We start from the raw sequence: 27,346 nt of genomic DNA, 5'->3' as shown, positions 1-27,346 counted from the left end.
TTGAACTTACGGTTGGATTTTTAAAGGTAAAAACACAACGGCTCTAACTTCGACACGTCAAACGTCTCGTGATGCGTTACATTCGGACAGGTATCGACCACTTGACACTATTTTAAAACATAACTTCTGGTGGCCCGCTCATGGGACTTGCACTCAGGAACTCTACACGGTCCCGGGCTTCTTTTACCTCAAGGATAGCACTCTCTCGATGTAGCCTAAGCGACACTTCTGTACTTTTATTGACGTGTGATTATGGTGATTACAGACTGGGGATTCACAGACACAAAGCGAGCACTCTTGCCCTTACGACGTGTTCCTACCCCTCGAGGGACATTTATTACATATCCAAAAATTACATGCCTACGTTCGTTAATAACACACGGTGCTGCATACGTGGGATACTCTCCCTTTCTTCATTCTTTCACTTACTTACTGTTACGGTGATACATGACACGCTGTCACAGGGTAGGCCTTGGGTACGTCTCCTATGACGGTTGTTACCTACTCACTCATTCACGCTGCCCCCTTTCCCTCTCACACCATAAATTCTTCTGTGCATTTATAACACTAACTTCTGCGATTTCTGCTTTGGTCGGTTACCTTCTTCTCCTGTCTATCGTTTTTGGTTTTATTTTATTTATTTGGTTTTTTTGGCCTGTACTAGGCCTTGGACTCAGGGCCTGAGCAATGTCCCTGCCTTCTTCCCGCTCAAGGCTAGCACTCTGACACTTGAGCCACAGCGCAGCTTCTGGCCGTTTTCTGTATATGTGGTGCTGGGGAATCGAACCTAGGGCCTCGTGTATCCGAGGCGGGCACTCTTGACGATAGGCTATATCCCCAGACCCTGTCTATCATTTTTGATACTCCCATTCAATTACGCGGATCAAATACAAGTACACACGGTGTCCAGTGTGCTAAGATGGCACGTGATCACGGATGTCCTTCGCCGCTACGTCTTCTGAGTCTTTGCGGTACGTGACTGATAGGTAATGACTCATGGACCGCACGCTCCTACGTGGCTGCGAATCATCTACTTTACATTGCATTGCCACTGCGCTTTCTGAATTATGCCGTTAAGGGGAGAGGTGGGGTTCCGTGCTCTCAACAATAAAAGGGGGAATTATCAAGTGACGCACTTGAGGACATACATTCTGTGGCGAGGAAGGAATAAAGGAGGAATGACGTTTCCAGAGGATTGCAGCTCCGATAGCCATAGAACTAAGGATAACCATCCGTGGGTACAGGATATATACACCGCGTTCAGGGTAGACCAGGGTTTCAGAGGTCTGGGATTGATAAAAACATGACACTGACTGCAGCACTGATATTCACAGGTTATTACAGGACTCGGGCTGCGCAAAAACATGAACCTCAGCATGCACCGAGGTTGGCGGGGTGGATCCCTAGACCTACACATAGGAAAGACAATAATTAAAGGAGGGGGACTCCTTGCCACGGCACTAAGCATGACTCAAAATTGATTGGTGCCAGGGACCGTGGAGGCCGGGGTTTCTCCGACAGGCACGGAAAGTCGGGGGACAGAACTAGGATTCACTCGCACGACGCAGGACATTCAGATAAGATTTGGGGTAGGGATACCGTTGGGCCGGGATCACTGTGGGAAGGGATGAAGGGGGGGTCCGTGGTTTCTGAGGGCAGGGATGGAAAAAACGGGGGAGTGTAGGTGACAGAAGGCTTCGGGGGGACAGGCGTTTTAGCTGGCGGGGAAGGAAGAGAGGGATGAGGGTTATTATGACGGTGGGGGATGGCGTTGAGCGGGGTGAGGGGTGGCGGAAAGAGGATTACTAAAATGGGGGACACCGTTGAACGAGGTGAGGGTTGACGTGGGAGGGTTCCAAAATGGGCTGGGCCACACTTACTGCCGTGAGGGTTGCCGGTGCTCACTCACATAGGACCGTGGGGTGGGGGCGGGGGCTGCCTTGACCTTGCAGCCTGTTTTTGATGATAACTCTAGCTATGTGATAATACTTTTCAGTCACTTTACGGCACGTGGTACTGCGGAAGGCAGATGGGGATACCGAATACCAACTTTATGGCAATATTACAAAAAAAAAGGTATACTCTATGAAGAGGTTCTGGGGCTAACTCCCAAACCCATTGATCTGCTAGCCCACGGTTCAAATGACACAAGAGACCAAAACGAAGCTCAGAAAATACAATATTTATGTGACAACCTAAAAAGGGTTCAGCCATCAATAACATAATGAATATAGAAAGAGGAACATATAACACACAGGGTGACTAATCCTTCATGACCAAGATGTGCCTGAAAATTAAACAAAGGACATAATAAACACCATGGTTTTCAATGTTAAAACAACAAGGTCTCTTTTCACGTGTGCATGAGGGTGTGCTTTCAATGACAGCAAATAAAATAGACTCTTCGGAATCAACGAGTTCAGGGAGCAATGAAGCGGAGGACGTACGTGCTGAAGTACACCACGAGTTGCACATGTGAGCAGATTCATCCTCGACGTGCCAAGTGACATCATTTCATTCCTCATCTCTGAACATGCAGACACAAGAGTGATTGTTCTCTTTGGTACGACATGTATGTCAAGGAACCTGTGAGAAGGAAAGAGACATGGGATTACTAAAGTGAACAGAAGTGAAAGATATACAGTCAAACAGTGACCGTGCATGAAGAAAAAAGACTGCGTGGACACAACACATGCCCGCGCCTATGGGGCATCACGACCACACGATCAATTCATGCATGACGTTTACGTTACATCAGATGCACAATGCGGGTTCGTCTATGCTAACATTTTAGGGTACCTAAAACACAAGAAAGACCACACGAACACTGTAAACTACTCATAATCTTTATTGTGTTGTCAACCCTACAAACACAGTGATAATCAATCAATTGGAAAACATGTAGGACCAAAATACACTATTAGCCAGCGTTTGGATTACACTTTGTTAAACATACCATGACGTACATTATCACACACAACGTGAGGGGAAATAAGAATGACCAACACGATAAGGAATACATAACACCACTTTTTCCAAATAATTATTCATAGACGGGTACAGCTCAACATTTCAATAATTATAATACATGGGTTCAAAATACTCGCATTACATTCCGCGTGAAACATACACACATGGCACTCACTTTTTTTTTAAGAACAACCACACAATGAGTACTCCAGACATGATGAAAACAACCTTCCATTGCAAGTTCACACATAACAATTTCAATCCTGCCACTCACAGATGGATGAGCTATCTCCGTGCAAACATACCTTCAGGCAAGTGGACTCACTCCAGGAAATGTGACACATTGAGGAAAGAAATGCCACAAAAACCGTGACACTTACCCAATAACCAAAACCCAGATGCTGACGCTAACCCTAACCCTACCCCTAACCCAAACCCAACCCTAACCCTAACCCTAACCCCTACGCCTAAACCCTAACCCTTAACCCTTTCCCAACTCAAACGCAACCCCAATCCAAATCATAAACCTGACCCTAAGCCTAACCCTAGCCCCTATCCTAATCCTAAGCCTAACCATAACCCAAGCCTCAACCCTAGCACTAGCACCAAATCTCAGAGGGGGGGGTCCCACTAACAATGAGAATAACCTTAACCTGAGACATGACCGTAATTCTGAGGGGGGGGCCTCACCTTACACTTAACCCAAAACTCTAACACTAAGAACTCTCAAATCTAAACTAGAACCCTAACACCCAGCCAACCATAACCCTAAATATCAATAGTAAACCCTAAGACCCACAACCCTAACACAAAGACCCACTGACCCTAACCCTATGAATCCAAACCCAAAACCACAACCCTAAAACCCAACCCCTAACCCCTAACCCCCACCTGAACCCTAACCTAAACCTCAACTCCAGCTTCAACCCAACCACCCTAATGGATTGGGGTTTCGGGTTAAAGTTGGACTTGGGGGTGAGTGTTCAGATTCAAGTTGGGATTAGGGTTTAGGGTAAAGGGTTATGGCTTAGGGTTGAGTTTGAGGTTAGGGTCACATCAGGATATGCCATTATATGCTGATGTGATGGGATGATGTGAACTGTTTTTCTGCAGCATACCTAAAAACTTAATTATAATTCACACCCTGAGTCTTCTTAGCACCCAAACTAACCCTCCACTTAACATCGACAACCCTATAACTAAGCCGTGATTGCACTCACCAACACTGAAAACAGTAGCCTTCAAACCTGAAAACCCCTACCTCTAACCACAGATACCTAACAACCCAATTCCTTGCACTAAAGCCCAACCCAACCCAATACGTGACTTACCATCGTTTGGCATCCTTAGGGGTAAGTGGCCTTCTTTGTCCAGCATGCTTAAGGAGTATCCAAGGTTACAAAGAGATACACAGCACTCAATCCCAACCCACACCCTCACATGGGTAAGCATAGCACGTGCATGAACACAGTGAAAGCACAGCTGACCATTTATTCCAGTCTCCATTGTCACCCAAAGTTACACACAGCAAGAACACACAATCAGGCAAGGCAAGGGAAGGACTCTGATCAAACAACCACACAAAAGCTGAAGGCCATCGGAGGGGCCTCAAACACATTATAAACGGGTTTGGAATCAGGATTCGTAACATGTACCTCAAACATAAAATGTATGGAGAGAAGAAAAGGAGCGAAAGGGAGGAATTGGAGGAGGTGGGGGTGGAGGAGGCAGGCGGAGTAAGGGGGGGCAGGGGAAGATAGGAGAAGAGACAAAGTTTTCAAATCAAAAGGGTAATTAAATCCCATTATATTTCATTCTACAGTTAAGTCTCTTGGTACGAAAACAGAAAAAAGCTCATTTTCAGGACCTGAGCCAGGTAGGTTGGCAAATTCAGGTAAGCTCCACAGTTGGTAGGCTTGAGGAAGGAAGATTGAGAGTTCACAACCGGCCTGGTCTAATGTACAAATACAATGTCTGCAGGAAAAAGAAAAGAGAAAAGCTAAAAACAAGAACGGTGGGAGGATGAGGAGGAGTGGAGGCACAAGAGGGGGGAGGAGAAGAGTAGAGGAAAGGAGGGGAGTGGGAGACAGGGGAAGGGGGAGTAAGCTGAGAGAGGCAGTTTTTAAGTGAAAAGGTCAATGATATGATGTGTTGTGATGTGACGTGACTTGAAGATGTGAAGATGTGACTTGTAATGTGATATCATGATGATATGATGGAATCCTGTGAGTTGGTGACATGATGTGATGATGTGACGTGAACTGATCTGGCTATATTAAGTGATAGTATGATATGATGTGATGTGATGATGGAACAACTGTATGTGAAGATGTGTTGTAAGGTGATGCGATGTGGTGATGTGATAATGTGATGTGAGGATGTAATCTAATTTTCTGAAGCATAACTAAAAATTGTAATAAACACCAAGTAGCCTTAATATCGACAACCCCATACCTGAGCCATAATCGCAATCATACCAACACTGAAAACAGTAGCCCAAAGACCAGAAACACCGACCTCAAACCACAGATAAATAACAACCCAATTTGTTAAGCTAAAGCACAACCGAACCCATTCCGTGACTTATCAGACAATGTTCTGCATCCTTGGAGGTTGGTGGCCTTCTTTTGTCAAGCATGCTTAACATGTGTCAAGTCTCCATTGTCACCCAAACTTAGGTGAAGCGAGAGAACACCATCAGGCATGGTATGTCAAGCACACTGATCAAGCAACCCCACAACAGCTGAGGGCTATACAGATTTGGAATCATGAATACTAACTTCTGTAGAAAACAGAGAAGAGGAGAGGCAGAGAGAAGGGGAGAGGAGAGCACAAAATGACAGGAGAGGGGAAGGAGAAGAGAGAATACACTTTTCAAATGAAAAGGGGGATGAAATCCCACACTATTTTATTCTACATGTAAGTCTGTTCCTACTAAAACAGAACTAAGTAAGTACCTTTTCAAATTTTTAGATCATAAATTATAGATTATAAAAATGAACCAGGTAGGGTGGCACATTCAGGTAAGGTTGACGTGATGTGAAGTGAGGCTGTGGAGTAATCTGAAGATGTAATGGTGTTACGTGATGTGGTGATGTAATGTGATCTATCTTTCTGCAGCATAACTAAATAATTGTCATTCACAACATGAGTATCCGTAACACCCAACCTTAACATCGACGACCCTACGCCTGAACGCTAATCTAAATCCTAACAACCCTGAAGACAGTAGCACTAAGCACTCTAACCCTTACCTTTAACCTCGGACACCTAACACAATTCCTTAAACTATAGCCCAACCCCAACCCACTCCATGACTTACCAGACAGTGCTCCGCATCCTTGGAGGTAGGTAGCCTTATTTTGTCAAACATGCTTAACATGTGTCCAAGTTTACACAGAGATACACAGCACTCAATCCCTCACACATACCCTCACGTGTATGCAGAGCAGGTGCATAAACACAGTGAAAGCACAACTGACCATTTGCTCAAATCTCCATGGTCACCCATAATTAGGCACAGCCACCATCAGGCATGGTAAGGCAAGGACTCTGATCAAACAACCCCACAACTGCTGAAGGTCATCGGAGTGGCCTGACACACATTCAGAACCAAACGGGTTTGTAATCAGGAACCTCAAACATAAAATAACTGGAGAAAACAACAGAAGAGAAGGAGGGGAGGGGAGGAAGTAGAGGATGCAGGGGCGGAGGGGGCAGGTTAGAGGCAGAAAGGAGAGAATAAAGTTTTCAAATACAAACGGGAATGAAATCCAATTCTATTTTGTTCTACAAATCTCTTGATACTAAAACAAAACTAAAGTGCCTTTTCAGAATCTCGTACATCATAAATTAAGCCAAGGAAGGGTGGCAAATTCAGGTAAGCTCCACAGTTAGCAGGCTGAGGCAAGAAGATTGAAAGTTCAAAACCGGCCTGGTCTAGTGTAGAAATACAGTATCTGGAGGAAAGAGAAAAGAGAGAAAAGAGAAAGATGGGAGGGTGAGGAGGAATAAGAGGAGAAGGATGAATACAGGAGAAGGGGGAGTAGGAGGGAGAGAAGAGAGAGGCAGTTTTCAATTGACAAGGGGAATGATGTGATGTGTTGTGATGTGACAACATATTATGGTGTGATGTGACTATGTGCCATGATGTGTTCATGTGATGTGATTTGAGGATGTCATCTGATACTGTGATGTGAAGATGTTAATTGATATGTGATAGAGTCCTGTAACTTGGTGACATGACGTGATTTGACATGACGTGATCTGGTGATATGAAGTGGTGTGACTTGTGATGGTGTGACCTGATATTATGATGTGATGAGATGATGTGGTATGATATAGTCTATTGTGACGATGTGACATGATGTGAGGTGATGTGACGTGATGTGATGTGACATAATGATGTGATAAGTTTCTCTGCAGCATAACTAAAAATTGTAATGCACACCCTGAGTCTACTTAACACACACCCTTAACCCTATCCTTAACATCCACAACCCTACACCTAAACCCTAATCAATCATACCAACCCTGAAAACAGTAGCACTAAGACCTGAAACCCCTACCTCCAACCCTAGACACCTAACAACCCAACTGCTTAAATTAAAGCCAAACCCAACCCACTCCGTGACATACCAGTGTTCTGCATCCTTGGAGGTATGTAGCCTTATTTTCTCAAACATGCTTAAGCAGTTTCCAAGTTTACACACAGAGATACACACCACTCAACCCCCACCCATACCCTCACGTGTGTGCAGAACAGGTGCATGAACACAGTGAAAGCACAGCTGACCATTTTTTCAAGTCTCCATTGTCACCCATAGTTAGGTGCAGCAGGAGCACACCATAAGGCATGGTACGTCAAGGACTCTGATCAACAACCCCCACAACTCCACAATTGCTGATGGCCATCGGATTGGCCTGACACACATTATGAACCACACGGACTTGTAATCATGAATGCAAACATGTACCACAAGCATAAAACGTATGAAGAAAAGAAAGAAGAGAAGGAGCGGAGAGGAGGAAGAGGACGAGGGGTGAGAGGCAGGAAGGAGAAAATACAGTTTCCAAATGAAAAGGGGAATGAAATCACATTCAATTTCATTCTATAGGTAAGTCTCTTACTACTGAAACAGAACTAAAAAAGTGCCTTTTCAAGAACTTTTAAATCATAAATTGAGCAAGGTAGGGTGGCAAATTCAGGTAAGCTCCACAGTTGGTAGGCAGAGGCAGGAAGATTGAGAGTACAGAACCACCCTGGGTCTATTGTAAAAATACAATGTCTAGAGGAAAAAGAAAGAGAAAAGATAGAAAAGAGAAGGATGAGACAATAGGAGAAAGAGGAGGAATGGAGGAGGAAGAGGAGAGTGGAGGGCGAGGAGGGGGAGGAGGAGGGAGAGGAGATGGGGAGAGGAAGGGAGGGGAATGGGAGAGCAGGGGAGGGGAGGAGGGAGCAGAGAGGACAGAGGCAGCTTTCAAGTGACAAGGGGAATGATGTGATGTATTGTGATTGATGATATGATGTGACCTGTGGGATGGTGTGATATATGAGAAGATATGATGGTGTGATGTGACGTGGTGACGTGATATATTGAGACGTGATGTGATAGTGTGGTGTGAAGATATAACTTTATATGAAGATGTGATGTGATGTCATATGATGTGAGGAAGTCCTGTGGCTTGTTGACGTGATGTGATGGTTTGATGTGATATGACGTGATACGATGATGTGTGGGGATGATGTCGAACGATATGATGTAATTTTAGGATGTGACGTATTGTGATATAAAAAAGAATTATGAAAAATGGTGTGTTGAAGTGATGGAGGATGTGAAATGATGTCATGATTTGACATGATATGAGGATGTAATCTAATATTCTGCAGCATGAATAAAAATTGTAATTCACACCCTGAGTATCCTAAACAACACCCAACATTAACCCTATCCTTAATATCGACAATCCTACACCTGAACCCTAATCTCAATCATAATAAACCTGAAAACAGTACTACTAGGAACACCCCAGACACCTAACAACCCAATTCCTTAAACTAAAGCCCAACCCACTCCATTGCTTACCACTGTTCTGCATCCTGGAGGGAGGTGGCCTTGTTTTGTCAAACATGCTTAAGGCGTGTCCAAGTTTACACACAGACACACAGCACTCGATCCCCCACCCATACCCTCAGATGTGTGTGCAGAGCAGGTGCATGAACATAGTGAAAACAAAGATGACTGTTTATTCAAGTCTCCATTATCACCCAAACTTAGGCACAGCGGGAACACACCATCAGATATTGTAGATCAAGGACTCTGAACAAACAACCTCACAACAGCTGAAGGCCATCGGAGTGGCTTGACACACACTCTAAACCATGAATGGTAACATATAACTCAAACATAAAATGTCTGGAGAAAACAAGAAAGAGAAAGAGGGGAGGGGAGGAAGTGGAGGAGGTGGGGGTGAAGGGGGCGGGGGCAGATGAGGGGGGAGCGGCGGCAGAGAGGAGAGGAAAGTTTTCAAATGAAATGGGGAATGAAATCCCATTCTACTTCAATCTTCTGGTTAAGTCTTGGTACTAAAACAGAACTAAAAAAGTGCCTTTCCAGTACCTTTTAGGTAATAAAATTGAGCCTGGCAAGGTGGCAAATTCAGGTAAGACCCAGAGTTGGTAGGCTGAGACAGGAAGATTGAGAGTCCTGGACTAATGTAGAAATACAATGTCTAGAGGAAAGAGAAAAGACAGAAAAGAGAAGAATGGGAAGGGAGGGGGAGGAGGACACACGGAGGAGGGGGAGGAGAGGGGTAGAGGAAGGGAGGGGAATAGGAGAGCAGGGGAGGTAGGAAAAGAGCTGATAGGAGAGAGGCAGTTTTCAAGTGAAAAAGGGAATGTGATGTGTTATGACGGCTCGTGAAGTAAGGATGTGTTGTGAAGATGTGAATTGTAATGACTTGACGTGATGTCATGATGATGTGATGGAGTCTTGTAACTTGGTGACAAGACTTGATGTAACGTGATCTGGTTATGTGAAGTGATGGTGTGATGTGAGAATGTGGTGTGATTATGTGACATCTGTAATTATATGATGTGATATTGTGTTGTGAGGCGAGGGGTTGTGTGGTGATGTGATGATGTGACGTGAGGATGTAATCTAATTTTCTAAAGCATAGCCAAAAATTGTAATTCCACCGAGTTTCCTTAATAACACCCAACCTAAACCCTATCCTTAACATTGACAACCCCATACCTGAACCCTAATCTCAATCATACCAACCCAGAAAACCCCAACCCACTCCATGACTTACTAGACAGTGTTCTGGATCCCTGGAGTAGGTGGCCTTCTTCTCTCAAGCATGCTTAAGGAATGTCCAAGTTTACACACAGAGATAAAAAGCACTTGATTCCCCCACCCATACCCTGACATGTGTGGGCATAGCAGGTACATGAACACAGTGAAAGCACAGCTAAACATTTACTGAAATTTCCATTGTCAGCCAAAGTTAGGTACAGCGGGAGCACACCATCAAACATGGTAAGTCAAGCACTCTGATCAAGCAACCCCATAACAGCTGAAGGCCATCAAAGTGGCCTGACAAACATTGTGAACCATACAGGTTTCTAATCATGAATACTAACAAGTACCTCAAATATACAATGTCTGGACAAAACAGAGGAGAGGAGAGGAGAAGGGGAGGGGAGGATAGGATAAAAGGACAGGAGAAGAGAAGGTGAAGAAGAGAGAATAAAGTTTTCAAATGAAAAGGGGAACTGAATCCCATACTATTTTATTCTGTAGGTCTCTTGCTCCTAAAATAGAACTTAAGAAGTGCCTTTTCAAGAACTAAATTTTAGGTCATAAAATTAAACCAGGAAGGGTAGCACATTCAGGTGAGGTTAGCGTGATGTGATGATGTGGCGTGATCTGAGGATGTGATGTGATAGGAGGATGTTATGTGGTCAGTTGTGGGATGATGTGATCTTTCTGGAGCATAACCAAAAACTTCATTGTAATTCACACCTAAGCATCCTTAACACCAAACCTTGACCCTATCCTTAATATCGACAATCCTACACCTGAACACTAATCTCAATCATACCAACCCTGAAAACAGTAGTCCTAAGAACTCCAACCGTTACCTCTAACCACAGACACTAACAACCCAAGTACTTAAACTAAAGCCCAACCTACTCCATTGCTTAACAGTGTTCTGCATGCTTGGAGGTAGTTGGCCTTATTTTCTCAAACATGCTTAAGGGGTTTCAATGTTTACACACAGATACATAGCACTCAATCCCCCACCCATACCCTAACATGTGTATGCAGAGCAAGTGCATGAACACAGTGAAAGCACAGCTGACCATTTTTTCGAGTCTCCATTGTCACCCATACTTAGGCGCAGCAGGAGATCACCATCAGGAGTAGTACGTCAAGGACTCTGATCAACAACACCCACAACTCCACAACTGCTGATAGCCATCGGATTGGCCTGATACACATTATGAACCACACGGACTTGGAATCATGAATGAAAACATGTACCACAAGCATAAAACATATGGAGAAAAGAGAGAAGGAGTGGAGGGGAGGAAGAGGAAAAGGAGTTGGAGGCGGAGAAGAGAGAATACAGTTTCCAAATGAAAATGGGAATGAAATCACATTCTATTTTATTCTAAATGTAAGTCTCTTGCTACTGAAACAGAACTAAAAAAGTGCCTTTTCAAGAACTTTTAAATCATAAATTGAGGCACGTAGGGTAGCAAATTCAGGTAAGCTCCACAGTTGGTAGGCAGAGGCAGGAAGATTGATAATTCAGACCCCCCCCCCCGGTCTAATGTAGAAATACATCGTATGGAGGAAAAAGAAAATAAAGAGAGAAGATAGAAAAGTAAAGGATGGGAGAGGAGGAATGGAGAAGGGGAGGGGGAGGAGGGGGGAAGAGGAGAGAGAGGAGACAGGGAGAGGAAGGGAGCAGAATGGGAGAGCAGGGGAGGGGATGAGGGAGCAGAGAGGACAGAGGCAGTTTTCAAGTCACAAGGAGAATGATGTGATGTATTATGATGATGGAGGATATGATGTGATCTGAAGTGATGGTGTGATGTGAGGTGACAAGATATGATGGTGTATTATGAAGACGTGACTTATTGTGTTGTGACATGATTTGAGGATGTGATGTGATAGTGTGATGTTAAGATGTGATTTTATATGACGATGTTATGTGATGTCATATGATGTGAGGGAGTCTGTGGCTTGGTCCTCAGATGTAATGATGTGACATGACCTGTTGAAATCATGGTGTGACATGATGTGATGTGACGTGAAATGATGTGATGAGATGATGTGATATATGATGTTATGTGAGGATGTGACATGTTGTGATGACAAGGTATGATGAGAAATGGTGTGATGATGTGACATGACGTATATAATCTAATTTACTGCAACATGAATAAAAATTGTAACTCACGAGTATCCTTAAAAACACCCAACCTTAACACTATCCTTAACATCGACAGCCCTACACCTGAACCCTAATCTCAATCATACCAATCCTGAAAAAAGTAACCATAATACCTGAAACCCCTACCTCTAACAACAGACACCTAACAACCCAATTCCTTACAAAAAAGCCCAACCCCAACCCAATCCATGATTTAACAGTGTTCCGCATCCTTGGACGTAGGTGGCCTTCTATTCTCAAGCATGCTTAAGGTGTGCCCAAATTTACACAGAGATACACATCACTTGATCCCCCACCCATACCCTCACGTTTGTAGGTATAGCAGGTGCATGACCACAGTGAAAGCACAGCTGACAATTTACTCAGGTCTCCATTGTCACCCAAAGTTGAGTGCAGCAAGAGCAAAACATCAAACATAGTAGGTCAAGCACTCTGATCAAGCAACCCCATAACTGCTGAAGGCCATCGGAGTGGCCTGATACACATTCTAAAACATATGGGTTTGGAATCATTCAAACTAACAAGTACCTCAGACATATAATGTCTGGAGAAAACAGAAGAGAGAAAACAGAGAAGAGAAGGAGAGGAGAGACAGAGGGGAGGGGAGAGGAGAGGACAAAAGGAAAGGAGAAGAGAAGGAGAAGAAGAGAGAATAGAGTTTTCAAATGAAAAGGGGAATTAAATCCAATTCTGTTTTATTATACAGGTAAGTCTGTAGCTACCAAAACGGAACTAAAAAAGTACCTTTTCAAGAACTTTTAGATCATAAAATTGAGCCAGGTAGGGTGGCAAATTCAGATAAGGTTGGCGTGATGTGATGTGATGTGATAATGTGACATGACGTGATGACTTGATGCTTTTCTGCAGCATAACTAAAAACTTCATTGTAATTCACACCCTGAGTATCCTAAACAACACCCAACTTAACCCTATCCTTAAAACCGACAACCATACACCAAAACCCTAATCACAATCATAACCCTGAAAACAGTAGCTCTAAGAACTATTAACCCCAGACACCTAAAAAACCAGTACCTTAAAGAAGACAAACTTTTCATATGAAAAGGGTACTGAAATCCCATTCCATTTTATTCTTCAGGTGTCTCTAGATACTAAAACAGAACAAAAAAAGTGCTATTTCAAGAACTTTTAGGTAAAAAAATTGAGCCAGGTAGGGTAGCACATTCAGGTAAGGTTGGCCTGATGTGATGATGTGGCGTGATCTGAGGATGTGATGTGCTTTGAGGATGCGCCATGATGTGGCGATGTGATGGCATCATGTGATCTGTTGTTCTGCAGGATAACCCCTACCTCTAACCACAGACACCTAACAACCCAATTCCTAAAAATAAAGCCCAACCCAACCCACTCCGTGACTTACCAGACAGTGCCCTGCATCCTTGGAGGTAGGTGGCCTTCTTTTGTCACGCATGCTTTAGGTGTGTCCAACATTACACACAGAGATACACAGCACTACATCCCCTACCCATATCCTCACATGTGTGGGCATAGCAGGTCCATGAACACAGTGAAAGCACAGCTGAACACTTTTTCAAGTCGCCATTGGCAACCAAAGTTAGACACAGCCAGAGCACACCATCAAGCACAGCAGGGCAAGGACTATGATCAAACAACCACACAACTGAAGACCATCAGAGTGGCCTGGCACACATTCTAAACCACATGAGTTTGGAAGCATGAATGCTAACATGTACCGCAAACATAAAATGTCTGCAAATAAGAGAGAAGACAAGGAGTGGAGATGAGAAACTGGAGGAGGCTGGGGTGAAGGAGGCTGGGGTGGAGGAGGTGGTGAGGAGAGAGCAAAGTTTTCAAATGAAAAGGGGAATGAAATCATATTCTATTTTACTCTACAAGTAAATCTCCTGCTACTAAAACAGAACAAAAAAAGCACCTTTTCAGAACATTTTAGATCATAAAATGGATACAGGTAGGCTGGCAAATTCATGTAAGACCCACCGTTGATAGGCTGAGGATGAAAGATTGAGGGTTCAAAACTGGCCTGGTCTTATGTAGAAATACAATGTCTGGAGGAAAAAGAAAAGAAAGAGAAAAAATATAAAAGAAGAATGTGAGGGGAGGAGGAGGAATGGAGGCGGAGGAGGGGGAGGAGAGGGAGAGGAAAGGAAGGAGCGGAGAGGAGAGAGGCAGTTTTCAAGTGAAAGGGGAATGATGTGATGTGTTGTGATGATGTGACATGATGATGTGAAGTGATCTGGTAATGTGGTGTGATCTGGTGATATGATGGGATATAGTGATGTGATGGGATATGGTGATGTAAAGTGATGGTGTGATGTGAAATGATGATGTGATGATGTGATGTGATTATGTGACGTGTAATTATGTGACATAATGCGGGGATGTAATCTACTTTTCTACAGCATAACTAAAAATTAGAATTCAAACCAAGTATCCTTGATATTGCCTTAACCCTATCCTGAACATCGACAACCCTATACCTGAACCCTACTCTCAATCATACCAATCCTGAAAACAGCCGTAAACCCTGAAACCTCCACCTCTAACCCCAGACAACAACCCAATTCCTTAAACTAAAGCCCTACTCCAACCCGTTCCGTGACTTACCAGACAATGTTCTGCATCCCTGGAGGTAGTTGGTCTTGTTTTGTCAAACATGCTTAAGGGGTGTCCAAGTTTACACACAGAGACACAAAGCACTCAATTCCCCACCCATACCCTCACATGTGTAGGCAGAGCAGGTACATGAACACAGTGAAAGCACAGCTGACCATTTATTCAAATCTCCATTATCAAACAAAGTTAGGCACAACAGGAGAACACAATCAAGCGTGGTAGAGCAAGGACTCTGATCAAACAACACCACAACTGATGAATGACATTGGAGTGGCCTGGCACACATTCTAAAACACATGGGTTTGGAATCATCAATAGTAACATGTACCGCAAACATGTCTGGATAAAAAGAGGAGAAAAAAAAGAGAAGAGAAGGAGGGGAGGGGGTGAAGGAGGCAGGGACATAAGAGGAGAGGAGGAAAGGAGAGAATAAAGTATTCAAATGAAAAGGGGAATGAAATCCCATTCTACTTTGTCCTACAGGTAAATCTCTTGTTACTTAAAATTGAGCCAGGTAAGGTGGCAAATTCAGGTAAGCACCACAGTTGGTAGACTGAGGCAGGAAGATTGAGAGTTCAAAAGAGGTCTGCCCTACTGTGGAAATACAATCTGGAGGAAAAAGAAAAGATACAAAGTAGAAGGATGGGAAGACGTAGAAGAGGAGGAGATGGATGAATGGAGGAGGGGGAAGAGAGGGGAGAGGAAGGGAGGAAAGAGAGGGGAGGAGGGGAAAGAGTAGAGGAGGAGAGAGGGGGAGAGGCAGGAGGAGAGGGGGAGAGGAAGGGTAGAGTGGGAAAGCAGGGGAGGGGAGGATGGAGCGGAGAGGAAAGAGGCAGTTTTCAAGTGACAAGTGGAATGATATCATGGGTTGTGATGATATGAAGTGACCAAATGTGTTGGTGTGATGTGATGTGATGTGATGTAATGTGACAAGATATGATGGTGTGTTGTGATGATATGATGTGATGAGGATCTGATGTCATAGTGTTATGTGAAGATGTGACTTGATATGAGAAATGATGTCTGATGTGATAGTCCTGTGACTAGGTGACATGATGTGATGATGTGACGTGATCTGGTGATATGAAGTGATGGTATGACGTGATGTGATGATGGGATGTGATATGATGACATGGTGTGATGTGATAAGTGAGGGTGTGACATGTCATGACAAGATGATAAACCATGACGTGTTAATGTGCATTGATGATGTGAAATTATGTGATGTGATTTCAGGATGTACTGTAATTTTCTGAAGCATAACTAAAAATTGTAACTCACACCCTGAGTATCCTTAAAAACACCCAGCCTTACCCATAGCCTTAACATCGACAACCCTATACCTGAACACTAGTCTCAATCATACCAACCCTGAAAACAGTAGCTCTAAGAAGTGAAAACATCTACCACTAACCCCAGACACCTAACAGCCCAATTCCTTAAACTAAAGCTCAACCCCAACCCACTCCGTGACTTACCAGACAGTGTTTTGCATCCTTGGACGTAGGTGGCCTTCTTTTGTCATGCATGCTTAAGGGGTGTCCAAGTTTAAACAGAGATACACAGCACTCGGTCCCTGGCTGAACACTCACATGTGTGCACAGAGGGAGCACACCATCAGCCATGATGAGCAAGCACTGATCAAAGAACGCCCACAACAGCTGAAGGCTGTCAGAGACACATTCTAAACCACACAGGTTTGAATAATGAATACTAACATGGGCCTCAAACATAGGATGTCTGGAGAAAACAGAGGAGGAGTGGAGGGGAGGAGGAGTGGAGGGGAGGAGGAGGGGGTGAAGGCGGAAGCGGAGGAGGTGGGGGAGGGGAGAAGGCGGAGGCAGAGATGAGAAGGACAAGACCCGAGAATAAAGTTTTCAAAGGAAAAGGGGAATGAAATCACATTGTTTTATTCTAAAGCTAATTCTCCAACTACTAAAACAGAACTAAAAAAATGCCATTTGAAGAAATTTTGGATCATAAAATTTAGCCAAATTCAGGTAAACCCCACAGTTGGTACGCTGAGACAAGAAGATTGAGATTTCAAAACTGGTCCAGTCTAATGTAGAAATACAATGTCTGGAGAAAAAAGAAAGAAAAGAGAAAAGACAGAAAATAGGAGGATGGGAGGGGAGGAAGGAGCAGGGAAGGGAGGGAAGGGGAAGAGGAGCAGGAAAGGAGGAGGGGAGGGGAAGAGGAGGAGACAGTTTTCAAATGAAAACAGGAATGAAATCCCATTCTATTTTATTGTCCAGGTAAGTATGTAGCTACTAAAACAAAACTAAAAAAGTACCTTTTCAAAAACTTTTACATCATCTAATTGAGCCAGGAAGCGTGGCACATTTAGGTAAGGTTAGCATGAAGTGATGTGACGATGTAACATGATCCAAGGATGTGCTGTGATGTGAGGTGGTGATGTGATGGGAGGATGGGATCTTTCTGCAGCATAAATAAAAACTTAATTATAACTCCGACCCTGAGTATCCTTAACAACACCCAAAGTTAATCCTATCCTTACCATCGACAACACTACACCTGAACCCTAATCTCAATCATACCAACAATGAAAAAAGTATCCCTAAGAACTCCAACCCTTACCTCTAACCACAAACACCCAACAACCCAATTACTTAAACTAAGGCCCAACCCAAACCCACTCCATGACTTACTAGACACTGTTCTGTATCCCTGGAGGTAGGTGGCCTTTTTCTCTCAAGCATGCTTAAGGAGTGTCAAAGTGTACACACAGAGATACACAGCACTCGATCCCCCACCCACACCCTCACATTTGTTGAAAGCAGGTGCGTGAACAGTAAGAGCACAGCTGACCATTTACTCAAGTCTCCATTGTCACCCAAAGTTATGTACAGCTAGAGCACACAATTAAGCATGGTAGGTCAAGCACTCTGATCAGGCAACCCCACAACAGCTGAAGGCCATCCGCGTGGCCTGACACACATTCTAAACCATACAGGCTTGGAATCATGAATACTAACACGTACATCAAACATAAAATCTCTGGAGAAAACACAAAAGAGAGAAGACAGAGAAGAGAAGGAGAGGGGAGAGGAGAATACCAAAAAAAAAAAAAAAAAGGAGAAGAGAAGGTAAAGAAGAGAGAATGAAGTTTTCAAATGAAAAAGACAATGAAATCCCACTGTGTTTTATTCTACAGCTAAGTCACTTGCTACTAAAACAGAACTAAAAAAGAGCCACTTCTAGAACTTTTACGTCATAAAATTGAGCCAGGTAGGGTTTCAAATTCAGTTACGCCCCACAGTTGGTGGGCTGAGGCAAGAAGATTGAGAGTTCAAAACTGGCTGGGTCTAATGTAGAAATACAAATACAATGTCTGGACAAAAAAGGAATGAGAAAAGACAGAAAAGAGGAGAATGGCAGGGCAGGGAGGAGCACAGAGGAGAGGGGGAAGGAGGAAGAGGAACAGGAGGAAGAGAAGGGGAGGCAGAGGAAGGGCAAGGAGAAGGAGAAATGGAGGAGGGGGCGGGGCGGAGGTGGAGAGGAGGGGAGGATAAGAGGAAAGTTTTCAAATGAAAAGAGGAATGAGGGGGCTGGGGATATAGCCTAGTGGCAAGAGTGCCTGCCTCGGATACACAAGGCCCTAGGTTCGATTCCCCAGCACCACATATACAGAAAACGGCCAGAAGCGGCGCTGTGGCTCAAGTGGCAGAGTGCTAGCCTTGAGCGGGAAGAAGCCAGGGACAGTGCTCAGGCCCTGAGTCCAAGGCCCAGGACTGGCAAAAAAAAAAAAAAAAAAAAGAACAGGGGAATGAGGGGCTGGGGATATGGCCTAGTGACAAGAGTGCTTGCCTTGTATACATGAGGCGCTGCGTTCGATTCCCCAGCACCACATATACAGAAAACGGCCAGAAGTGGCGCTGTGGCTCTAGAGCAAAAAGAAGCCAGGGACAGTGCTCAGGCCCTGAGTTCAAGGCCCAGGACTGGCCAAAAAAAAATAGGTGGGGGGGGGAATGAAATCCCATTCTATTTTATTGCTTAGGTAAGTCTGCATCTACTAAAACAGAACTAAAAAGTGCCTTTTTGAGAACTTTTAGATCATAAAATTGAGCCAGGTAGGGTGGCACATTCAGGTGAGGTTGCGTGATGGGATGGGATGATGTAACGTGCTATGATGAAGTGATATGGTGTGAGGATATGCCATGATGTGGTGCTGTGATGTGATGATGTGATGTTTTTCTGCAGCATAACTAAAAACTTAATTGTAATTCACACCCAGAGTATCCTTAACAACGCTCAACCTTAACCCTATCCTTAACATTGACAACCCTACACCTGAACCCTAATCTCAATCATACCAACCCTGAAAACAGTAGCTCTAAAGCCTGAAAACCCTTCCTCTGACCCCAGACACCTAACAACCCAATTCCTTAAACTAAAGCCCAACCCAACCACCTGTGACTTACCAGTATTCTGCATCCTTGGAGGTAGGTGGCCTTGTTTTATCAAACATGCTTAAGGGGTGTCCAACGTTTACACACTGAGATGCACAGCACTCGATTCCCCACCCATACCCTCACATGTGTGTGCAGAGCAGGTGCATGAACACAGTGAAAGCACAGCTGACCATTTATTCAAGTCTCCATTGTCACCCCAAGTTAGGCACAGTGAGAGCGGACCATCAAGCACGGCAGGGCAAGAACTCTGATCAACCCCACAACAGCTGAAGGCAATTGGAGGGGCCTGACAACCCAATTCCTTAAACTAAAGCCCATCCAACCCACTCGGTGACTTTCCAGACAGTGCTCTGCATCCTTGGAGGTAAGTGGCCTTCTTTTGTCAAACACGCTTAAGGGGTGTCCAAGTTTACACAGAGATACACAGCACTAGGTCCCTGCCCATACCCTGACATGTGTGTGCAACAGGAGAACACCATCAGGCATGGCAAGGCAAGGACTCTGATCAAATATGCCTAGGACTGCTGAAGGCCGTAGAAGACACATTCTAAACCACACGGGTTTTGAATCATGAATGCTAACAGTGCCTCAAACATAGAATGTCGGGAGAAAACAGAGAAGAGGAGGAGTGGAGAGGAGGAGGAGGAGACGGAAGCAGGGGCGGTAGAGGCAGGGGCGGGGCAGAGAGGAGAAGGAGAAGAGGGGAGAAAACTTTTCAAATGAAAAGGGAAATGAAATCACATTTTGTTGTATTCTACAGCTAAGTCTCTAACTACTAAAACAGAACTAAAAAAGTGCCATTTTAAGAACTTTTAGATCATAAAATTGAGCAAGGTAGGATGGCAAATTCAGATAAGCCCCACAGTTGGTAGGCTGATGAGAGGTCAAAACTGGCCGAATCTAAAGTAGAAATACAAATACAATGTCTGGAGAAAAAAGAAAGAAAAGAGAAAAGACAGAAAAGAGGAGGATGGGAGGGGAAGGAGGAGCAGGGAGTGGAGTGGGGAGGAGAAAGAGGAGAAGCAGGAGAGGAGGAGGCAGGGAGGGGGAGGGGAGGAGGAGAAATGGAGGAGGTGGGGCAGAGGTGGAGGAGGGGAAGAAAAAAGAGTTTTCAAATGAAAAGGGGAATGGAATCCCATTCTATTTTATTCTTCTGGTAAGTCTGTAGCTACTAAAACAACTATAAAAGTGCCTTCTCAAGAACTTTCAGATCATAGAATTGCTTATGCTATTCATACGAGGAAATGCTATATCAGGTGCTCCAATCATTAATGGGACTAATCAGTTTCCAAACCCTCCAATCATAATTGGTATAACTATAAGGAAAATTATAACAAATGCGTGGTCGGTGACAGCTACATTGTAGATTTGATCATCCCCTAATGGAGCTCCTGGTTGACCAAGCTCAGCTCGGATGAGGATGCATAAACCTGCGCCTACTCTTCCGGCTCATGCTCCGAATATAAAGTATAGGGTTCCAATTTCTTTATTTGTTGAAAATAATCAATGATTAATGAACATAGTTAGTGATAGAATGCCTGGGGGTAGACCCCTTTCTATCATAGTCATGAGGTGAAATTTCATATTGAATTGCAAATTCGAAGGAACAGCTTCAATCCTTCAGGGACTTCTCCTGCCTTTTTTCTCGGCGGGAGAAATAGATTGAAGCCAGATGATTTAGGGTATTTAGCTGTTAACTAATATTTTGTAGGTTTGATACCTATCAATCTAGTGAGGATTTAGCTTAAGAAAAGCGATTGGTTTGTTTCCAGAAGATGCACTATTCGTTCTGTAGTCCTTAGAGACAAAAATTAAACTTGAGTGTTTACTTAAGGTCTTTGGTTAACCTTAATTTCTAGAATATTGAGTACAATAATGGGGATAGGGGGAGCGAAAATGAGGATAGAAAAAGAAGAGTTGGATGGGTCATAAGCTTTTGTGATTATTTAGTCATCATATGAATTTCTTATTTGGAAGGGGAAATAATGTAAGGAAAGATGAATAGATTCATCGAAGATAAAAGTAAAGGTTTAGTAGGGCTGATATGGCTATAAATATACTTGCTATAATATTTTTGTTTGACACTTTCTTTGATAATAAACCATTTAGGTAGAAATCCTGTTAGTGGGGGTAGTCCTCCTAATGATATGTGTGACCAGCATAATTAAAATAATTAATGGGGTAGAATCTCATGCTATGGTTAGAGATGTAGTGTTATTAGCTGATAGAAAGTCTAAGGAGATGAACATGTTAATTGTACATATGATGTAAATAAGTTAAGGGCTATTGCGGAGGGATTATAGATTGTTATTGCTGCTATCCATCCTACATGGGCGATGCATGAATATGCTAGGCTTTTTTGTATTTGAGTCTGATTAAGAACTCCTCAGCCCCCAATAAGAATTGCTGATATAGCTATAAATATTATGTTTGTATTTAGGTTATGGGCCATTTGGTATATAATTGAGATTGGGGCCAGTTTTTGTCATGTTAGTAGGATTATACCAGAGAATAATGGAATGCCTTGAGTAACTTCTGGTACTCAAAGGTAGAATGGGGCTAATCCAAGTTTTATGGCTAGGGCAATTGCTAGTATACATAGGTATAGGTTGTCTTTAAGGTCAACTATGTTTCATTGTCCAATCAAGGTTATTGAGGATATCATATATAAGGATTATTGATGCTGTTGCTTGTGTTAGGAAATATTTTGTGGCGGCTTCTCTTTTTTTTTTTTTTTTTTTTTTTTTTTTTTTTTGGCCAGTCCTGGGCCTTGGGCTCAGGGCCTGAGCACTGTCCCTGGCTTCCTTTTGCTCAAGGCTAGCACTCTGCCACTTGAGCCACAGCGCCACTTCTGGCCATTTTCTGTATATGTGGTGCTGGGGAATCGAACCCAGGGCCTCATGTATACGAGGCAAGCTCTCTTGCCACTAGGCCATATCCCCAGCCCTGTGGCGGCTTCTCTTGAACGTGGGTTACTGTTGTAAATTATTATAGGAATAATTGCTAGAATGCTAATTTCAAGTCCTATTAATATGTATATTCAGTGTGAGGTTGTGAGAACTAATATGGATCCTATATAGTAAATATAACTAGTGAATATACAACAATATTAATTAGTATGGGAGGGGTTAAAACCAACATTTTCGGATTATGGGCCCGAGACCTTTAATTAGCTGACCTTACTAGAATTTAGTGTAATAGGTAGCACGGAGAATTTTGAGTTATGTTGGGTTCGAGTCCTATAATTCTAGAAATAAAAGGAATATAACCTTTATGTTTTACTCTACCAAAATAACTCTTTAGTCAGACATATTTCTATATTAGCGGTGGTATGCTTGTCGTACATATAGGTAGTGAAATGTACCACATACATAGGGCTAGGGTTAGGGGAAGGAAGTTTTTTCATATAAGACGCATAAGTTGGTCATATAGGAAACGTGGATATGATGCTCAGATCCATAGAAACGAAGAAATTAAAATTAATAATTTTACAACTAGGTTTGAAGTTATCATTTCTGTATTGAGTGTTGAGTAGGTTGAACCAAAAAATAAAGTAGCGGTTAGTGAATTTATTCGGATAATATTTATATATTCTGCCATAAAGAATAAGGCGAATGGTCCTGTGTCAGATTCAACGTTGAAGCCTGAAACTACTTCAGATTCACTTTCAGTTAGGTCAAAGGGAGCTCGGTTTGTTTCAGCTAGTGTGGAGATAAATCATATTATAGCTAGGGGTCATGCTGGGACAATTATTCAGTTATATTCTTGAGACATTGATAGGGATAATATTGAGAATAGTCTAGATAGTAGTATTGTTGATAGGAGGATGATTGCTAGGCTTACTTCATATAAAATAGTTTGAGCTATAGCTCATAATGCTCCAAATATAGCGTATTTTGAAGTGGATGCTCAGCCTGATCATAAAATTGAATATACTGATATGCTTGATGCTGCTAAGATGAATAAAAATCCTATGTTTATGTTATTTAGAGGATGTGGTATTGGAGGGGGAATTCATAGGGATAGGGCTAGTGATAATGCTAAAATAGGGAAAATTGAAAATAGAATTAAGGATGAAGTGCCTGGGCGTATAGGCTCTTTAATGGACAGTTTTATAGCATTGGCGAATGGTTGAAAACCACTGTATGGACCTACGATGTTAGGACCTTTTCGTAATTGTATATAGCCTAGGATCTTGTGTTCTAGTAGGGTCAAAGAAGGGTATTGCTGGGGCTGGGAATATGGCCTAGTGGCAAGACTGCTTGCCTCCTACACATGAAGCTCTCAGTTCGATTCCCCAGCACCACATATATGGAAAACGAGAAGGGGCACTGTGGTTCAGTTGGCAGGGTGCTGGCCTTGAGCGGTAAGAAGCCAGGGACGGTGCTCAGGCCCTGAGTCCAAGGCCCAGGACTGGCCAAAAAAAAAAGAAGGGCATTGCTAATAAAAGTGGAATAATAAATACAAGGAAATTTAACATAAACATGCTGTTAAGAAGAGGAGTTGATGCTGGAGGGGGTGCGGAGAAAGAGGAACCCTTCTCCACTGTTGGTGGGGGTGCAAATTAGTACAACCACTTTGGAGAACAGTATGGAGGTTTCTAAAAAGCTCAATATAGACCTACCCTATGTATGACCCGGCCATACCACTCCTAGGCATCTATCCTAAACAGAAAACCCCAAGATATCAAAAAAACATTTGTACTTCTATGTTTATCGCATCACAATTCACAATAGCCAAAATATGGAAACAACCCAGATGCCCCTCCACAGACGAATGGATCCAAAAAATATGGTACTTATACACAATGGAATACTACATAGCGATTAGGAATGGTGAAATATTGTTATTTGCAGGGAAATGGTCAGAACTCGAACAAATAATGTTGAGCGAGACAAGCCTAGAACACAGAAAACAAAGGGGCATGATCTCCCTGATATATGACTGTTAAGAAAGGGAGACGGAGAGACAGTAGAGACCAAGTCTGTGAATACTGAATATGTTCTTCATACATTGTATCTTGTATATATGTCTACCTGACCTAGAGAAGGGATAGAAAAACAGGACATAAGATATCACAAGAAATGTACACACTATGTAACTATACTTTTTGCACAACACCTTGTCAAAAAATTTGTGTACAATTAATAAACAAATAAAAAAATTTAAAAAAAGAAGAGGAGTTGAACCTTTGATAATAAAGTATTAAATCTTATGCAATTGCTGAGCTCTGCCATCTTAACAGTTCCTTATCCTGGAACGTATTTTGGGCATGCTAATTTAATTAAGAAATAAATAATTAAGCATTAAGGAGCTTTGGGAAAAGTTGGCCTTATTTCTCTGGTCCTTTCCTACTAGGAGAAATAGTAAATAAATAGAAACCCACAAGGATTTCTCCAATCTGAACTCAGATCACGTAGGACTTTAATCGTTGAACAAATGAACCTTTAATAGCTGCTGCACCTTTTGGATGTCCTGATCCAACATCGAGGTCGTAAACCTAATTATCGATATGGACTCTTTAATGAGATTGCGCTGTTATCCCTAGGGTAACTTGGTACCTTGATCAGAAATTCTGGATCAAAGATGATGTAGGTTAACTTCAACTTGTAAGTCCAGGTCTAGGTCTTTCAGAGGATTATTTTTTCTCCAAGGTCACCCCAACGAAAATTTTCTTTCTAGCTTGTTACTGTTTACCTCTGTTACAGTGAGTTTAAGTTTTTAGTAGAAACTTAATTTAAGCTCCATAGGGTCTTCTCGTCTTATTTAATTTCTGCCTCTTCACAGAAAGGTCAATTTCATGGATTACATGTTAGAGACAGTTAAGCCCTCGTTATGCCGTTGATACAAGTCCCTAATAAAGGAACAAGTGATTATGCTACCTTTGCACGATCAGGATCCCACGGCCGTTTAACGTTAGTCACTGGGCAGGCGTTGCTTATAATACTTGTAATGCTAGAGGTGATATTTTTGGCAAAAAGGTGGGGCTTGTGTTTGCCAAGTTCCTTTTACATTTTTAAATCTTTCCTTGGTGACATACCTGTGTTGGATTAACATTGATTTGTATGGGCTTAAATTAATATGGGTTTTTTTCAATGTTAATTATCAGTGATTTATTCGGGCGGATATACACTTATGTCAGGAGAAATTATTCTTATTACTTATACTAACATTGGTGCATCTAATGTAATTAAATTGGCCCAGTGTATTTCTAGGAATTGTAATAGGTTTTAGTAATATTTACATTTAACTCGTGTTGAGCTTGAACGCTTTCTTTCTTTTTTTTTTTTTTTTTTTTGCCAGTCCTGGGGCTTGGACTCAGGGCCTGAGCACTGTCCCTGGCTTCTTCCCGCTCAAGGCTAGCACTCTGCCACTTGAGCCACAGCGCCGCTTCTGGCCGTTTTCTGTATATGTGGTGCTGGGGAATCGAACCTAGGGCCTCGTGTATCCAAGGCAGGCACTCTTGCCGCTAGGCTATATCCCCAGCCCTTGAACGCTTTCTTAATTGGTGGCTGCTTTAAGGCCAACTATGATTAATTATTTATTCACTAGAAACAGTTGAATCCTAATTCTGAAGAGCTGTACCTCTTTAGATTAACATTAAAATTTACATTTAATTTATTAATATTTTAGGTAAATTTTAAGTTTAACTAAAATTCTTTGACTGGACAACCAGCTATCATCAGGCTCGGTAGGCTTTTCACCTATACCTTTAAATTATCTATTTTGGGACATAGACGAGTTGGCTCTGGTTAGCTATTTAAACGTAGCTCGTCTGATTTCAGGGTGTTTGGCTAAAATACTTCTTGTCAAATTTATTATAGTTAGTCCATTATGCAAAAGGTAGAAGGTTTTATCTTTGCTTTGTTATACTTTAATTATATCTTTCATCTTTCCCTTGCAGTAATATTTCTATAGCTCTAGTAATAAATATTCTATCTCCTATACTAGTTTAGGGATGAATGATTTTATACATTAAGAATAATTTAGTTTATGGAAGGCTAGGCTAGCAATAGTTCAAAGTTTTCAAGTATTTTGAAGTCTTCTGAGTGTAAGTCAGATGCTTTAAACTACACTTTGATTAACCAAAGCGCACTTTCCAGTACGCTTACCTTGTTATGACTTATCTCCTCTTAATTCTTGTAATTAAAAGTTATGTACTTATCTGTATCAAATATTGAGGAGGGTGACGGGCGGTGTGTGCGTGCTTCATTCCTCTATTCAACTAAACACTAAAAATATTTAGTTCACTACTAAATCCTCCTTTATCTTGTCTAGTTCAGATAAGGTTTCGTATGTTCTGGACCAGAAAATGTAGCCCATTACATCCCATTTCATGAGTTACACCTCGACTTAACTTTTTTATATAATATAATTAGGATTACGTGTGGGCCTTTTTAGGGTTTCCTGAAGATGGCGGTATATAGACGGAATTAGCAAGAAATGGTGAGGTATATCAGGGTTTATCAATTACAGAATAGGCTCCTCTAGATGGATATAAAGCACCGCCAAGTCCTTGGAGTTTTAGGCTGTGGCTAGTAGTTCTCTGGTGAATAGGCTTGTTTTAAACCTATTTATGTTTACAACTATATGTAATGGGTTATCTAATCCCAGTTTGTGTTATAGTTTTAGTGTTTAAATTAGATAAAATTTCTTTTGACACTGTTTTTCAGAAAAGCTAGGACTTTGTACAGTTTAGCTGTACTTTAATTTTACTGAATATTTAATTCAACACTCTTTATGCAGAACTTTATTTACTTGGGCCATTCGTATGACCACGGTGGCTGGCACAAAGTTTACCAACCCTATGTCAGTATAACTTACTTGAACTTTCATTCATAGCTTAAATTTTATCACTA

General features: G+C 42.4%; 1 long non-coding RNA gene across 1 annotated transcript; it reads right to left on the bottom strand.

Moving 5' to 3' along the window:
- Nucleotides 1-2,071: 2,071 nt before the first annotated feature.
- LOC125345588 lies at nucleotides 2,072-26,430 on the bottom strand. Its single transcript, XR_007209758.1, has 3 exons — nucleotides 26,291-26,430; nucleotides 2,256-2,262; nucleotides 2,072-2,081 (listed from the first exon to the last, which is right to left on the bottom strand). It is a non-coding gene; the product is annotated as an uncharacterized LOC125345588 (long non-coding RNA).
- Nucleotides 26,431-27,346: the final 916 nt, after the last annotated feature.

Source organism: Perognathus longimembris, unplaced genomic scaffold (assembly GCF_023159225.1).
Source record: "Perognathus longimembris pacificus isolate PPM17 unplaced genomic scaffold, ASM2315922v1 HiC_scaffold_5931, whole genome shotgun sequence".
Classification (NCBI taxonomy): domain Eukaryota; kingdom Metazoa; phylum Chordata; class Mammalia; order Rodentia; family Heteromyidae; genus Perognathus; species Perognathus longimembris.
Note: the sequence above shows the minus strand (reverse complement) of the source record. Positions and strands in the feature narration are given on the sequence as shown.